This window comes from Fukomys damarensis, unplaced genomic scaffold (genome assembly GCF_012274545.1).
Source record: "Fukomys damarensis isolate Sample0158 unplaced genomic scaffold, DMR_v1.0_HiC HiC_scaffold_4, whole genome shotgun sequence".
Lineage (NCBI taxonomy): Eukaryota > Metazoa > Chordata > Mammalia > Rodentia > Bathyergidae > Fukomys > Fukomys damarensis.
In genome coordinates this window covers 50180770-50187068 of record NW_022900916.1, presented here as the reverse complement: position 1 = coordinate 50187068, position 6299 = coordinate 50180770, and the positions used below count along the sequence as shown (strand labels likewise).

The following is a 6299-nucleotide window of genomic DNA, read 5'->3' as shown; positions in this document are numbered from 1 at the left end:
AGGATAAATAATGTTTCTTTATATAGAACATTAAAATATGAATAAAATACATAAATAAGATTTTATCAAAGTTAAACTTTTCACAATTTAGGACACACTCATGAAAATTAAAAAAAAAAACAAACAACTGTAGAACAGGGAAAACATTTACAAATTGTATATATTATAAGGAATTTGTATCCAGAACACATGAATAACTCTTAAATATCAATAACTGACAGTATATATACATCACTTTAGTAGCACATAAACAAAGATTGGAACAATACAGAGAAGATAAGTATGGCTGCTGTCTAAGGATGGCACACAAATTCTTGAAGCATTCCACATTTTAAATAAATTTAATGTAGAAAGTGACAGATCTGTACTCAGGCAACCAATACATATTGGAGAAGACACAAATAATGAAAAGTATTCTGTTATGGATTGAAAGAATAAGTAGTGTGAAAATTTCTATTCTACACAAAGTGATCAGAGAATTGAATACAATTCCCATGAAATTCTCAAGGTCATTTTTCCATAAAAATACAAACATCATTCTTAAAATTCAAGTAGAATCACAAGAGACCAAGAATAGACAAGACAGTCTAGAGTGAAACAAACAAAACTGGAGGCATTTTGTTACCCAATTTCAAAATGAATTACAAAGCTGTAGTTGATACAAAGACACAGAGAAACATAGATAATGTGAAACAGGAAGAAAAGTGACAAAAAAGAAGAGGCAATGGGAGGGGTAGTGGAAAAGAAAGAAAGGAATGGAATCAATATGAGAAAATGAAAAAAAATGGAAACAAAGTGTTTGTAGATTGGGAGGGAGGGGCTCAAGGGAGGGCAGTGGACTAGGGATAAAATAAAGAACAAAGATTGATTATGCAAAGATACAAAGTTCCAACAATGAATGTCATTATTTTGTATATATTAAATGCACAACAAAGTTAATAAAAGTTTAAAATAATTTTTAAAAAAGATACAGAGTCTAGAAATGAACTCATGCAGTTGTGGCCAACTGGTTTTTGACAAAGATGCCAACAACACAAAATGAGAAAAAGTATCTTTAATAAATAGTCTTGGGAAAATTCAATATCTAAATACAAAAGAATGTAATTGAATCTTTATCTCACACTATATTGACTCAAAATGGACGACAGTACCTGGTACCTATCTTAGGCCTTGGGGAAACCCTCTGTCAATTGACTCTGACTTCCAATCACAACTGAGACGTTCTTTGTCGCGAGCCGCGACATCAGGATCCTGCCAGCAGGTCCTAAACCTGAAAAGACGAGGACAGAGAGACGGGAGGCACTCTTCTTCTCAAGGTACTTGCTTGCTCTGTTTATTACCGGACCTCTCCTTTTATACTCTCCAGCTGCGCAGCTGCAAGAGAGTACCACCCACATCCGGAAGGAAACCGTAAGTACAATAACAACTATTATGGGTTACCTTTGCTAGGCAACCGGTTAGACCACCAGTTGAACCCACCCGTTGTTATGGGCGACATCATGCCCACACTGCTCGGGTGAATCACAGGTCAGTATGGCTGTGCTCTCCATAGTTCTTCAGCCAGAAGTAGCTAGCATCGTCTTCACCCCCTCCCTCCTGAAGGCAGTTAGTGGTACTTCTTCAGAGGGGGAATACTGTAGATAATTAGATATCTTGTAGGAAGTTAGATAGGGATGACCCTCATTGAGGAGCCAACATGGAGGACAATCAAGGCACATTTACTGGAGGCCAGCATTGTCAAAGAAGAGAAACTACTACACCTGTGTACTTCCCCTAGGGAGGAATAGTGGTGATTGATATTCTAAATAGATATCAATTACCTGCATAGGGAAATCAAGCTCTTCTAGGAAAGATCCCTGATTCATCCCTTACTAAAAATCCTTGCTCATTCTTTATGCCCGCTGCATGACTTGCTTCCCCATTTGATCCCCATTTAATCAATATTACCTAAGCAACTGTACTTGTTATAATCTTATTGGTTGATCATAGTTTTGTCCACCTTGTAATTTCTCATTGGTTCAATATTGCCCACCTGACAGTACTTGGTTTTTTAATTAATTTTATTGGTACATTTAAAGTATAAAATATAATGACATTCACTGTTGGAAATTTGCACCTTTCATAATTCATCTTGGTTCTTAATTTCCCTGCCCTCCCTTCCACCCCTCCCTCCCTATCTACAAAGACTTTGTTTCCATTTTTTCTTTTCCTCATATTAATTCTATAATCTTACTAGTTGACTATAGTTGTGTCCCACCTTGAACCTACCTCACATCATGGCTTTGTCCCATAAAACAACTTTGAGAAGCAGAGTGGGCAGGCAACCCATTTTCAAGTCCCATTTCTCTCTCTCTTAGACAGAAACTATCTTTCTCTCAATAAATTTTTCCTACTCTTAAAAAACAAAAAGCAAATGTGGTATACATAAACAATAGAATAATCTTGGCCTTAAAAAGAAAAAAGAAAGAAATCCTGTTGTTTGTAAAAACATAGGTGAACCTGAAGGACACTATGCTAAGTGATATAAGCCATGCAAAAATTACAAGACATGCACAATCTCACTTTGGATTATATGAATAATTTAAAATTGTTAAATTTGCAAAAGCAGAGAGTAGAATGGTAGCTATCAGCACCTGAGGTGTTTTGATTGTAAATCTCTGAAGAAATATTTATAGGGGAATATCATTGAGGCCTACAAAACACATCATTTAGCCATTTAAACATTTTTGAGAAAGGGGAAGGGAATGCTGTCTGTTAAACTTAGCTTTCACCAACTAAAAGTGAGGCTGAATAGTTTTACATATGTTTAAGAAATATTTGTTTTTAATAGCCTGTTTGTGATTTCAAGCATATTAAAAACACTTTCCAAGTTGGTGGCTTACATTTTTGTTACTAGTTTTTTTGTTTGTTTGGTTGTTTTTTTGTTTGTTTGTTTTTTGGTATCAGGGATTGAACTCAGGTCCTTCCGCTTTCAAAGCAGGGGGTGGAACCACTGAGTCAAATCCCTAGCCCTTTGTTTCTAGGTTTGCTTTATATGCAAAAATTTAAATTATATCCATTGAAATTATTTTTATTTATATAAACACCTTTCTATTCTGAAATGATATAAATATTTTCCCAATTTTTTGTTCTTTGGTAGATTCACATTATACTTAACTAATTAATCTAAATTAAGCATTATTCATGATATATTATTGGGGATCTATTTGTAAATTAAAAATAATTAGCCGCTTTGGGACTCTTTAGCAAATATGGCATCAATTTGTAGTTTTTCACATACCATCTTTACCACATGCTAGTTTTGGCTGACGCTAAAAATTAGTTTTATCTTCTCTTTCTTATACTGTGTCTTACTATTGATCACTATAATTTTGCTATACATTTTAACATTTAAAAAACTATAATTTTAAAGATTAATTTTATTTACTCTCATAAATTTTAAAGTATGTGATAAAAGTTACTCAAATTTTTATTAGGATTTTGAAATATGTTATAAATTATTAAGGTGAGAGATTTGAAATTGGACTGCCTAATATTTATTTAATCCATTAATTTTGTGATTTAGTCCTCTATCATCCACTTAATCTCAGTTTCTTCATCTGCAAATAATAGTAGTTGCAATGATTCATAAACAATATATTTTAATTTTTTAAATACTTGCACACATCCAAAAATCAGCATTCAATAAAGTTGTATGTTGTTTCTTAAAATTTTCTTTGAATTTATAAGCTACTTGGTGGAATATTTATTGTCTTAGATTTAACACACAGCAAATATAGAAAAACGATTACTGAGACGCTTCTTAAATTATTTTCCAAATCTTTATTGATGTTTTTAAATAAATTTGAACCATTACAATGTGATATAGTGCAATCTTTGTTGATATATTTCAAATAAATCTGGACCCTTACAATCTAGAATATTACAATCATTTCTGGGGTATTGCATACTTTCATTGTTTTGCAAGTCAAATAATTTCAGTATTGCATTGACTAAATTTTTAATGTTACATTGAAAACATTGAATTTTTTGGTAACTGACCACATTATATATCTTTATTATAGGATGTAATCATTTATAGTCATTTAATTTGGGTTTTCCAAATAATTATGTAACTTCTAGCAATAACGATTTTTATGTCTGGCTTTGTAATATTTACACCTAATTTTTTAATTCTTTTTTGCATTCTCTAAAATTTTCAGAATGATCTTGAGTAATAGTGATATTAGATATACATATTTTTCTTTTCCTGTTTGGGGGTTTTGCTTTTAATTTATGGCACATTATCTCAATGTGTAGTCCTTCTGATTCATGGTTTTAATACAAATAAGCTCAATGTTTAAAAGGCAAGTAAAATACTAAGGGTTTTAAATAAATCTTCATTATCAGGATGTTTTGTTTTCTAGTTATTTTCAATGTGTTAGATACAGATAATGCATTTTTTCTAAACATTTGGAATATTACAAACTGAAGGTGTCCTTTTTTAAAATTATTGTTTCATTGATAATTAAATTTAATTGTTTAATTCAATGACTTGCTGAAATAAAAGTGCCTATTTTTCTTCATCCTTGAATTTCTGGAATAACAACTGTGAAGTATAAGCACTGGAAACAGGCCCTCTGTGTTTAGACACTTTCTATGAAACTTACTAGCCATGTAATTTTGAATCTAATACTTAACTTCTGTTTCTTCATCTATAAAGTAGATACAATAAGATTACTGTTTTCATGAGATTATCATGAGGCTTAAAGTGCTAAAAAAAAAAACAGCAGAGTGATTTCTATTAATTTTTTTATTTTGAATTTTTCTGTAATGATTTCATAATGTTTATGTGTAAATATAGAAGTAAAATTATACTTTATATTTGTGCATGTGTTATCCAGATTTTGGCATCATTTCAGATTTTTTTGATTCAGTCTTTTAAAGTTTTTAGCATAAAGTTATTTTTAGTGATCTATTAATTTTAATAACAGTCATACAGTTTATTTTTAACCTTGTTTTAGATCCTGTGATTCTTTTCCTTTATTAATTGTATTAGTTTTTTATTACCACTATAGGAAAATACCAGAAATTTAGTAGTTTAAAGCAACACAGTTTTATTATGTAAAAATTATACTACGTAGATAGCATACTATATTATAAAACAGGATCTGTTGCATATATCTCATTACATATATCTTACTATATACATCTCTCTCCATCTACATGAGCCCATAAATCCATACAGCTACCTTTTGGAAACTCAAGGGGAGAGCCATTTCCTCATAATTCCAACTGCAAAAGGTCTTCTTTGACGCACAGGACCTTTGAGAATCTTTAAATCCAGAAGAGTAACACTTCCTATCTTCTCTGATGTCTACTTCAGTCTTTATATTTTCTTTTCATTTGATCGTCACTACCTCCCTCTTATTTGGAAACTTTAGATTACAGAGGACCCATGTAAGTAATCCCAGATCACATCTCCAGAGTAATATTTGCCAGTAAGTCATTTTACCATACTGGCAAGTTTAGAGGAAAGGATGTTATATCTTTGGAATGCCTACCACATTAGCAAGACAGTAGCGCACCTTTATCCATAATTTCACTTTCTGTAGTTCCAGCCACCTGTGGTCAACCATGCTTCAACAATACTGAAAGGAAAATTCAGAAATAAATAGTTCATAGCCTTTTAACTCTGTGTAGTAGGATGAAAACTCCCTTTCCATAAAGCCCAGGACATGAGCCATCCCTTTATCCACCAGGTCCACCCTGGATATTGCTACCTGCCCATTAGTCACTTAGTAATCATCTCAGTTAACAGACTGATTGTCAAAACACTGAAGTGCCAGCATTCAAGCAACCCTTATTGTTCTTGATGGCTCCAAAGGGCAGGAGTAACAGTACCATCAATTCTGATACCCCAAAGAGAAGCTGCAGTGTGCTTCCCTTTAAGCAAAAAAGTGTATATCCTGTACTTAATAAGGAAAGAGGAAAAAATTATATATTGGGGTTGTTAAATTATATAATTTCAAGAAACACTTTGAGATACAGTAATTGCACATAATGTATAGGAAATTCTTTGAATTTTTAAATATTTTTCTAATTTATCATTAATCTCATGATGTATGACATATAAACTTTATCATACATGTACATATACAGAAAAAACTGTAAATATAGTTTGTTACTGTTTGCAGTGTGAAATATCTACTGGGCATCTTGGAACCTATCTATCTCTGATGAATAAGAAGGGACTGCTATACCTTGGATATCCACAGTTTGGTTGCCTAACAAACAAAGAAAAAAGTTTGAGGTGATTT

General features: G+C 32.1%; 1 non-coding gene across 1 annotated transcript; it reads left to right on the top strand.

Moving 5' to 3' along the window:
- The first annotated feature begins 231 nt into the window (after positions 1-231).
- On the top strand, positions 232-334 carry LOC117284234. Its single transcript, XR_004515317.1, has one exon. It is a non-coding gene; the product is annotated as a U6 spliceosomal RNA (small nuclear RNA).
- Positions 335-6299: the final 5965 nt, after the last annotated feature.